Consider the following 11,463-nt stretch of genomic DNA (forward strand, 5'->3'; position numbering starts at 1 on the left):
ACATTTTTAGTTTATAGGTTTATTTCGCAGTGCATCTGATCATTCTAAAGTTCAACAACAGGTCTCACAAGATCATGTAAACCAGTCTAGTAGCAGGCCTTGGTAGAACATTCCTCAACCCAAAACACTGAAATGTCTAAAAAATATTTTACTCATACATTCTTAGAAATAAAGATACCAAACTGTTTTCTTGCTGTGCCATCAGGGGTATTTATATATTTATTTTTAATAATGTACATTTAGGATACTGGATAATAATCTAAGTGAACATGACCTGGCATGTATAATCATGGGATAACAATAATTAATAAATAAACACACAGGAAAAACATACTTAATATAAAATAAATGCATTCATTTGATGAGATTTTTCATGATATTTGCTCTTCAAATGCATGCCACATGAATAATATGTATTATTATTTTTGTTTGTTGTTGTGCAGTTCATCCGATAATTAATGTCTTTTTAAAAAGTTAATTTGTAGAAAAAAATATCTGGATATTGAAAAAAAAAAAATAATAAATCCTGCTGACTCCATCTCTCTAAATTCCTTCACACGGTGTTCCTGTATGAGTTTCCCATTGAGAGCCCGGCTGTACTCGGTGATACTGCACCGCTGTCTCTTCCTCCGTCCCTCCCTCCCTCCCTCTTTCTCTCTCTCACTCCCTCCCTCCCTCCTCAGATTGTCCAAACAAGCCACCGCAGACTGCCGGGCGCCAGGGCCGTGACGTCACCCATTCATTCGCTCTCTGACGCCTGTCAGGCTGGCGCCGCGCGGGCGGTCTCCATAGTGACTCTAAACACCGGGGGCGCGCCCCCCCTCCGCCGCGCTCCATTCACCTGCACCGCGCCGAGCCTGAGAACAAGCCGGCTGGGAGCATTTATCACCCAAACCCTCTGATGCGATTACCGCGCAGCGCACCTGCAAAACGGCCATTGTGGCCTGAGCGCTTCAAGAGCCTCTTTCAGTGCAAGAAAGAAAAAAAAAAATGAATAAGAAGAAGACAGGCAGAGAGTTTCGAGTATAAAAAGAACACCAAAGTGCACTGAAGCAATTTTTGTATATAAGTAGATCTCCTTGCATTCCATTGCACAGAGTTTAAGTATGCTCAGGATAAAGTTTGCTTTTACAGATAAATGCAGTAGATGCATTACTGCAGTAGATGCATATAAGCTGCATACTGCACAATCTTTTCTTTTTTTGTTGTTGTTTACATATTTTTACATAAATCTTTAATCTGTAATCACATTTAACAGTTTTATCTTTTTTTTATGCATGCATGCATTATTCAGATTCTTGATGTCTTTGCATTCCATCACACATCTCTACATCTCTACATCAGTGCAAGCTCAGTGTACAAAATGTACACAAAGCCTGTGCACGATTCAGTACAAGTTTATGTGATTATTTTCTAAATTAATTGTTAGATAAATCTGCAAGATAACTTTTAGTAAATTTCAAAATGTGTGGGTTTGGTTTAATACAGAAAAATAGCTTATATATTGAAAAAGCCAAAATGTAAAGCGTTTATTGTGCAAGATTGAGCGTAATCGATGCATCGAAAAATATTATCCTGAAAAGTCATTTTAATTTGTGCATGCATGAATGCATGATTGCTTGTCTTTTGCTGAACACAAATTAATTCTTGAAAAACCTTTATTTGGCCTGCAGGACTCGGAAGGAGTTACAGGCTGGGTCACAGGGAGGAGGCACACCACAATAGAAATGAAAGCGTTCCATTCAGAGGTGATCATGCCTATGCCCTACTCCCTATTAAGCCAAAGTAAAAATAAAAAATAAAGAACACATACATAAAATATATAATGTATAAAGCTCATACACTGTATTTAGCCTATGAACTAAGTGTAATGTATTTAACTATCAGCATGCGAATACTCAGTGGATCACACATCTGGCAATCATTGATGTTGTTTTTCTTACACTAAACTGTTACATACAAAGGACGTGTTGGTAACTAATTAAAGAAGATATAACGTGTATGTAAATAAAAAAAAACGTGCATTTCCTTGTCAAATAATACAGTTGTGAAAGTTAATGTATTTAAATCGCTGATATAATCAGGTGATCATAATTGTAACCAGTACTGGGTGTTGCTTCCTCAGTAGTCTAAGTAGCAGTTAATGTAGTTCTGGGAAAAGGAAAAGTCCAGCCATATGTGCATTGTTGCACTAGAATTTTGCCATCCTCCAAGAACAAAACCTTTTTTTTTTTTTGTCACAGGCATGCTAACAGTTTGGGATCTGACCAGTTACAGCCTGAGCACTCTAGTTAGAGCACAAGTACACAGGATGAACCACAGCTTGAGAAATCTGGGTTGGAGCCGGCAAGTCTGGAGCTCTCCTCCACTCGCTCAGTCAGCCTTTTGTTCAGCTGCACAAGCTATCAGCACTTCCTACCGACAGCCAACAATAAGCCTTCACAGCTGGCCTGAACTGTGCAGAGCTTGTTTACCCCACATCAAGGAAAGAGGAGGGGAGAAAGAAAAAGTGAAACATATTGCTTGGAAGTGCTGACACCCCTCGCACATATGAACCCTCTAAAAAGTTATCACATAAGACACTTTCAGAAAGAAATGACAATCAAATAACTTCAGCAAGTTTAAATTTTGAATACATAATAATTTTATGATAAAAATTGATATTTCTGTACATGCATATGTTTTAATATGAGGAATATTGGTTTATAATTCAATACACATTTGAAGGAATTACCAGAAATAAATAAGCATGCCGTATAAAATAGCAAAACAAACAGTGGTACAATTCAATGGTGGGACTTCTAGCACTAAACAAACAAAGAAATAAATAAATCTCTAAATAATGTTTCAAAAATAATGAAAGAATTGATATTTATATAGTGAGATATATATATATAACAGGGATTTCCTTTCTTTTAAATGGCTAATACTTTTAATAACTAATGTTATAATGTATAATTGCGTACATGCATGTGTTTTGACGGATGAAATATTCGAGTATATCTTGCACAACAAATAGTTTCACCCTATAAAACAGTAAGCCTACAATCATACAGTTCAGTCTTGTGAGTTTAGCAGTCCCTCATGCAGTATTGACTGGTACAAAACTTTCTACAAACGTCACGTTCGAACATCTTCCATCTTCACCACATGCCTCTTAAAGGAAAATAGCATACAGCAGTAATGAAATAGCATTTGTTGTGCCAAAACCTTGCAAATCCTTTTTTTTTTTTTTTTTGACTGATTTAGGAAAGTGATGTCTCTGTCCCCAGAGCTCCCCCCACAGAATGAGTGATAATTATTCCTAAGGGAATCACATCCTGTGTAATGAAAATGAGAGGAGTGTGATAAGCACCAGGGTTCAGATCTTCATACGTCATCTTTAACAGGCACACATACTTGAGTGGAGGAATGTCTCCTTTAGGTGAATATAGTGTGTGTGTGTGTGTGTGTGTGTGTGTGTGTGTGTGTGTGTGTGTGTGTGTGTGTGTGTGAGATTGTGTGTGTGTTGTGGTGGGGGGCTTACAATTGGGGGGCATCACATTAATATAAAGGCCCATAACAACCATATTTTGTCTATATAGATTAGATTAGATTAGATTAAACTTTATTGTCATTGTGAAAGGTACATGTACAGAGCCAATGAAATGCAGTAAAATAACAATCCCAAATCAATACTTGCATCCAAGTTGCATCCAACAGTGCATTTCATTCACACAACACAAAAAGCAAAGTCCCTGTAACAGCACATAACGGTACTACTATATTGGAGTATCCAAAGCAAACCACCTGACCCTCCTAGCAGCTCTCACAAAAGCAACAGCTTGCTAGCGGTGGCCTTTCCCTATGCCAGCTTCCACACACACACACACACACACACACACACACACACACACACACACACACACACACACACACACATGCACACACAGATAACTCTCCAAGACCCTCTTGCCCGGCTCCCACGTACTATCAAAGGGTCTTAATGGCTTCTAATTAGCTCCCAATCTGCTGGTGACAGAGCCAGTGGCACGCCAGAGCTCCATTCAGAGAGTGGCCATTGTGCGGCCGGATAGTTTCCACTCGGCTGGAGAGAAACCGTTCGGAGGGGAGAGGACAGATCGGGTGGGGTGGACGGGGGACATGAATGAGAGACAGTGTTGCAGCTTGTTGCAAATCTAATAATGTGGGAGTCTTTTCCAACCTCCCTCCTCCACCCCCCAACGCTGCTCTCATCCGTTAGTTCTTTCTCAGGCTTGCTGGCAAGTTTTCTTCCTCTTGAAGCTAATAGTTAATCTGCAACTGCATCATCTTCTGGGAACTGCCTGTTTGGAGTGTGTAATTAGTATGTGAGCGAGGGTCATAAACACTATCACAGGGAGGGCTGTGTTTACACCCTCACAGCTGGCTGGAGAGGAGCTACAGAATTACTCATTAGCTTTTGAAAAGTTTATTCCAATGAATAAAATGTTTTCATATCTATATTAAGAGGAGCAGATGTGAGAAATGTTTTCGGTGGGGAAAATAAGATGGCTTATTTTTTTTTATATTTATATATATATAGATAAAATGAATATCTATTGAACATTCCAGATGGTGGGATAATAGTGGACTTGTACATAAATCTTGATTTGTTTACATAAACTGTGAATTATACTTGGGTTTTTTTTTTTTTTTTTTTTTCAAAAAGGTGAATGATGTGAATCCTCTTGTCTCTCCCTAATTTACATCACATTGCCTTTATATGACTGAATGAACAGCAGACAGGGCTGTGTGTGTCTGTTAGTGTGAGTGTGTGTGAAGACCAGCTGCTCACAGCTGGGGCATAATGGCTAAGTTTTGGAGGGAAAGACCTCTGCTACCAGGCAGCTGTCACCACCAGCAGGGAAGGATACAGAGGCTAAACTCCCCAAGCAGCTTTCTGCTTTCCTCATTCCTTCGCAGGAAAGGTAGCTTTAACAGCAAACATATTTTATTTTTTATTATTGTGTTACGTAATAAGCTATAAGTGATATCCCATTTCCTGCTGGCAAATTGTTGTTTCACAGTGATCTGTATCTTTAAGAGGCAGGCAAAATCATGCTGCACCTGTCAGTTCAGTTGAATGCAACTTGCAAGTTTGTAAGTGAAACTTCAGTTTCCATTTTACTCAGGTGTACAGGATGACAAAACATGTAAGGTGCAGACTAAGATTCAACACACAACACGTACTGCTCATTGGCTGCTCATCAGGGACAAACGCACACCATTCACCTTCACTGTTGTTTTCTGTAAAGCTGCTTTGAGACAATGTCTGTTGTGAAAAGCGCTATACAAATAAACTTGACTTGACTTGACTTGACGTACATACAGAAGGGTGACAAATTAAAGGAAAAAACAACACCATGTCTTAGTCAGTTCTTAGTCACCAAAAGTAACCAGATCACCTTTAATGCACCTTGGTGTAGATTCTACACATCTCTGGAACTGCACTGGTGGAAATAAAGTAAAAACCTTATATCCATCAAATTTCCATTGCCTTTAACAAATTCAGTGAGCCTACATGTGCTAAAGAGGTGTGGCAAAGTAATCCTTGAAAAGAGCACTCATATCGGGATAAAAAATAACCTGAAAAAAAATGATCAACCAAAAGAATTTCAAATTTTTGGTTAATGTTTTTTGTTAAAGTTCAATGGCTTTGAATCAATATGTAGTTAATTAGAGTTGTAAGCTTTTTACTATAATAGGACAGGCATGCTATACAAGCTGGCATAGCTAGCAAACACAACCAATACAAGTGATGAAGGAAACTGTGGTCGATTCAGGTATATATTGACACGTTGCCTTTTAAAGAAATTGCTTTCAGATACTGTTAATTAGTGAAAATAATGCAAATCCATTCACATACTGAAATGCAACTTCTGCTTATGTGCTAATGCAGGCTAGATTGCTAGTACTTGATTAGCCAGCTAGTTTAGATGACTGGAGGACATGGGGATGCTAGCAAGTAGTATATTCGTTTAAGCTAACAGTGTAGTGACGTTCCTATTCATATTTTCATAGCTTTTGGGTATTTATATTTAAAAAGTTCCACAAAACTAATATTACTGATTTGGCTAGCAATGTGTACATTTCTCAACAAGACTTTAGTGTTGTGTGTGGTGGTGTGGCATCTCGTAAAAGCTGTACATAAACATGGAAAAGAACCAGTTTCCTCTGATTACTGGGTAGTCTGGATTTTTTAAGGGTAGTACTCTACATTCGGCTTCTAAATTACCAGGATTCTGTTGGAACTGGACATTTACATAGGTGGTAAGAAAAACGACAAACTGTTCATAGCTGGTTACAATCATGGTTTCAAAAATGGTCAGAATTTTCAGGACCAGAATAATTCAACATGTTTAGTTGTGTTTTTTAACTTAGCATTTGTCTTTATAGTGTATTGGAATTTGTGTCAGTTCTCATGAACCAGCTTGAACTCCAGAGCTCAGCTTGTTAACACAGTTCTCACTTACTGAGGGCAAAAACATATAGCTGACCCATGGCCTGTACTCTGAACAGCCCTGAAGCTAGAGATGAGCATAGTGGTAGCAGCTGTTTTTCTGTCACAGGGCTCTATTCAGTGTGAGGAGTGCTGGAGGAAAACAATGCCTGCGTCCTCCTCAGTCCCGCGCTAAGATTAATTCCTCAAATCTGTTCTTATCCCAGTGTCGGTCTCCCAGGATGGAAAGGTCTTGTGTTCTCTAGCATGCATTGTGCTGGTTGCCAGAGAGAGAAGCCTATAGATGCCATTGACAAGTGGGTATAGCGAAGGCCTTCTCAATGCTTTTGTCCCAATTATTGCACATATATAATCTGGATTATTCTGGATTTTAAGGCGTTCTCACTTCAGACAATTAGGTAGTCTCAAGGGTCTTTAGTTATGCTTGAATTGCTCAAGACTCATTTAGGGTTTTATCTTCATCCCAGGATATCACTGATGTATCACACAAAAATGTTTCTTTTCAGAACACAAACTTTTAGTAACTGTAATGTGATGTAATAATAAGGATATGTTTTATACATATTATAAAATATTATATTATATTAAAATATTAACACAAAAATTAGGTAGTTAAAAATAATGATAATTAATGCTTAAATAATAATAATAACAACAACAACAATGCCAACTCAAGGGTTGCCTTATCGTCTTTGTATTGAACATCAAGTTCATGTTTGTCTTACATGATTGCACAAGTTTCAGGATCAGCAGGGTGAAAATTTGGCAATGGAGGATTCCACAGTCTTCAGATCAAAATAGCTCAGCGTTGACTCATTGCCTTCCTTTCCTTTACTGAAACTACATTAGGCTTGTGGAGAGCACACCTGTGTCGGGTGTGGTTGTACTGTTCCCTTACTTCCACCACCACCACCCCTGCACACACACATATACACACACAGAGTGCACAGGTGTTTAGCCTAAAGCTTTAACCCTATTACAGGTGAAGCTTGTAATCTATTCCACGCATGTGAAACCTCCAGGAGTGTTGCCTTTAGCTGTCAGTTGCAGCGTCATGAATTGAAGCGGTGTGAGTACAGGTTTATGAAAATACACTTTTATACTGAGATTAAAATTTATATTTGTTTTTATATATCGCAGTTGGAAGTTTATTAGGTAGACCTACCTTTTTTATTGCATAGACAGAACATGGAGGTTACTTTTGTGGTATAAATTCAGGTATTACTGATTGTAGCCTGTAGCATCAGCTGCTATGCACAGTTTTATCAGCCTACGGCTCCATTGACCACCACCAAACCAGATTTTATTTGGGTGGTTAATGATTCTCACGTCAATGACACTAACATGGTAGGTGTTGGTGATATCCGGAGATGCCAGGGCAGCTTTAACATACTTTGGCACCGATTCTTAAAGTCTCTGAAGGTTGACTGAAAAGATGAACTCTCTGCCTCGAACAGATATTTCCTCTATTGGTGTTTTGATGATGTTGGTGAAGAGCCTGCCTAACACATTGCTCCAAAGCCTCCCATACATGCTCAGTCTGATTCGGATCTGCCATGGAATATTATTTATATAATTTTCATCATCATCAAAACCACCTCCGGCCCTGTGGATGTAAGCAGGGTCATCCTGGTTTAAGGACCTAGGTTTAACATTGCCTTCTACAATATGAGGGAACAGTTTTGAGATCATGTGTTGTACATATGTAGATAGAGTGTACAAAGAAAGCGGGATGGATGGTCAGGATACATCCTGTCTGTAAAGCCTTTGCACTCTCCCTGCAAAGGAATGCATACTCTGCATGAATACACATACTCCCCTCGCTTTATGCTTTCCTAAGCATCTGTAGAGCATCTCCCACAGACGCACACAGATGCAGTAGTGGAAATGCTATACTTGTTCCCACCACAGGGTTCAAGCCATCTTGCACTCTTATGCACAACATGCATAACGAGTCACCCCTTGAACTTTTACACAATTTGTAGTGGTTGAAAAAGGGAGGGAAATTAATGTAATTGTGATACATGTAATGTATCACACACATGTTCACACACACACACACACACACACACACACATATATATATATATATATGATGTATAAAAGATTGCATGAGTATCCGTGGCTTTTGCCTGTGAAACCTTCATCTGCAACCAGAAGTGACATAATCAAAGAAAGGGGTGCAATTAAAGTGTCACTATGTTCTCCATATAAATAAACTTGTTCCTGAAGGCACCACGGTTTGTTAGAGAGCATGCCTAAGCAAACATTGCCACAAAGAACAATAAGCTGTCAAAACAGATCGAGGACAAAGATCTGGAAAAATGTCAATTGTGGTTTGGATTTTTTTCTTTTTATTCCCAAACTTCAAGTGGAGCACCACATTATTAAAATAAAAAATAAATGGATTGCACATGTCTATCGCCTGAAAATTATTGACTGGATAGAAAAGGAATTAGTCAGAGAATCAACAGAAAATATGAAAAAGGTCATGGGGTAAATACTTATTCAAGGCGCTGAGCGGTGTGTCCTGTGTGCAGATTGTTAGTGATTATAGCCGTCTTTCTCAGACAGAAAAACATGATAATGGCATACAAATACTTAATGATTAATATAACTCGAGTATTAAAACACAGTTTTTGGCCCATATGTGTAATGTCAAATGTTGATGATGAATAACAAGCTGGTGTAGATGTGTGAACTTGTAGACACGCTAGAAATCTGCAGTTCACATCTCCTTGGGAAATAGGCGGGACCGGAAAATTAGTGATGGGAAAAAAAAGACCTCAGTTTTAATGCAGTTAGCAATTTAGCCATGACAAAGCATTTTTGCTGTGGCTAGCAATACTGTGGTGAGAATGAAAAAAAGAATTTCAGAGATGAGTGCTGTTTACCCTGTTTGTGAGTAATCAACAGTTTTGTCAAGTTCAGCAACGTTGAACTCCACATGGAGTTCATGTGACTGCTGTTTGTGGTAAGTCACTAGTCTTAAAGTCTATTTTACCATCCAAAGAAAAATGTTAATGATGGTAAATACAATGTCAGAAATATGCCAGTTTATAAAAGGATAAATGTGATGCAGTGAAATTTAGTGTTCAACATAGCTCTGTTAAAGATAATGGAGTAAAAGTTCAGTCTTCAAAAGTATGTCATCATGTAAATATGACACACTTCACCCTTGATACACACTGCTGCCGGGACTCACTTCCAAGAATATGATTACCTAAAACTGAAAGCAGAGGGTGTCCTCATTTTTCACTCAGTTCTCCTTTTTTTTTAATTATTATTATTATCATTTATTGTTTTTACTGTTTACAGTGACAAAACAAGGTGTGAGCGCTATATATGCGCCCTAACGTGTTTCTAGTGTCTCTACATCTGTGCTCTCATCCATCTGTGAGCTCAGTGCCACTTGTTGCTTTGTGCTTTTGTGTGTGTTTATGTGTGTGGAGGGGCGTTAGCAGGAATGTAAAGGAAGAGAATGGAGGGAAGCAGACACTTTGTGACAAAAGCAGGACACATTCCTCAACCCTCCCTTCCTCTTTCCCTCTTCTCTCTCTCTCTCTCTCTCTCTCTCTCTCTCTCTCTCTCTCTCTCTCTCTCTCTCTCTCTCTCGCTCTCTCTCCCTCCCTCCATGGGAAAATCAAACAGGTGGTTTAGGCCTGTTAGAAAAGCTGCGTGGAGTGGAGGTGGCGAGTACCACAGCCTGTTTGGTGTGTGTGTGTGTGCTTTAAAATGAAGCTCCAGTGCTTAGTGAAAGAGAGCCGTTCTCATTACCATATCAATTCTGGGAACGAACCTCAGCTACACCCTCACTGGCCGCCCATATGGTGTGCGCTTGGCAACCAGAGAAGACCCCCCCTTTCAAATTCATTCTCATGTGCACACACATTCCGATACACATATGCACATAAAACATATGCTTTATCTTTGCACCTACAAGTGGCTTCCACGTAGCACATCCCACATGCAAAATCAAACACACATATGCATGTACTACTCACACACAGAAGCACCACCCCTCGGTATGTATTCTATATTGAAACACAGGAGGTGGGACCAGTGATAGAAGCCTGTAACTTCTGAATTTACTTTGTGTGAGGCCCGGACCACACACAGTAATAATCAGCCCCATAGTTGCTGATGCTGTGCTTTTCAGGGATGTTTCAGCATCCACAACAAGCTTGAAGTAACCAAATCCATTATATAGACTTATTTACAATGTACTTCTGGCTTTTATTTTATTGAATGCTCTCTACCGTATGTTCTCCAGCTTGCTGAATTTGTTTGGAAAAAGGAGTCTCGTATTCCGAACCACACACCACACAATGTTTTCCAGTATTTCTTTTTTGCTCTTACACAATTTAGTCATAACTCATTTTCATCAACCCCCTAACACATGCTTCCTTCATAATGCCAGTGACCACATCTTTTTAAATTGCTACTCAGGCAGTGTCATAGATTGGTTAACATCTCTGTGAATGGCTATGATTGGCTGTAATTGAGGGAGAGGAAAGCCATACCACCACCCAGAGATCAGCCATGTGGCATACATAGTTACATGTGACATCATTTTGCAAATTTGGCCCAGTTGGTAGATAAGTATATGATGTGCAGAAATTATTTTCTCAGCAGGCATGCCAGATGATTTTCAACATGGCTCATGCTTATGAAGTGTAAATCGTTGTAGGCAGACCCACTTTGTCAGGAACCTCCTTTACCCCAGTGCACTATACATCCCCTGATTGTTAAGCAGTAACTCAACATTGCTGTAAATTTATTCCGGCAGAAACAAAAGAAACATAATAATAATTTATGTGAATCAATACATGTATGTTTCATTATGGGATGTTTGACCATTTGATAAAACTCATGTACAGTATATACAGTATCTCACAAAAGTGAGTACACCCCTCAAGTTTTACCAACCATTTTAGTATATCTTCTCAACAACCAATACTATAAAAATGAGGCGTGGATAT

This window comes from Silurus aristotelis (genome assembly GCF_946808225.1).
Source record: "Silurus aristotelis genome assembly, chromosome: 28".
In the NCBI taxonomy this organism is placed as follows: Eukaryota; Metazoa; Chordata; class Actinopteri; order Siluriformes; family Siluridae; genus Silurus; species Silurus aristotelis.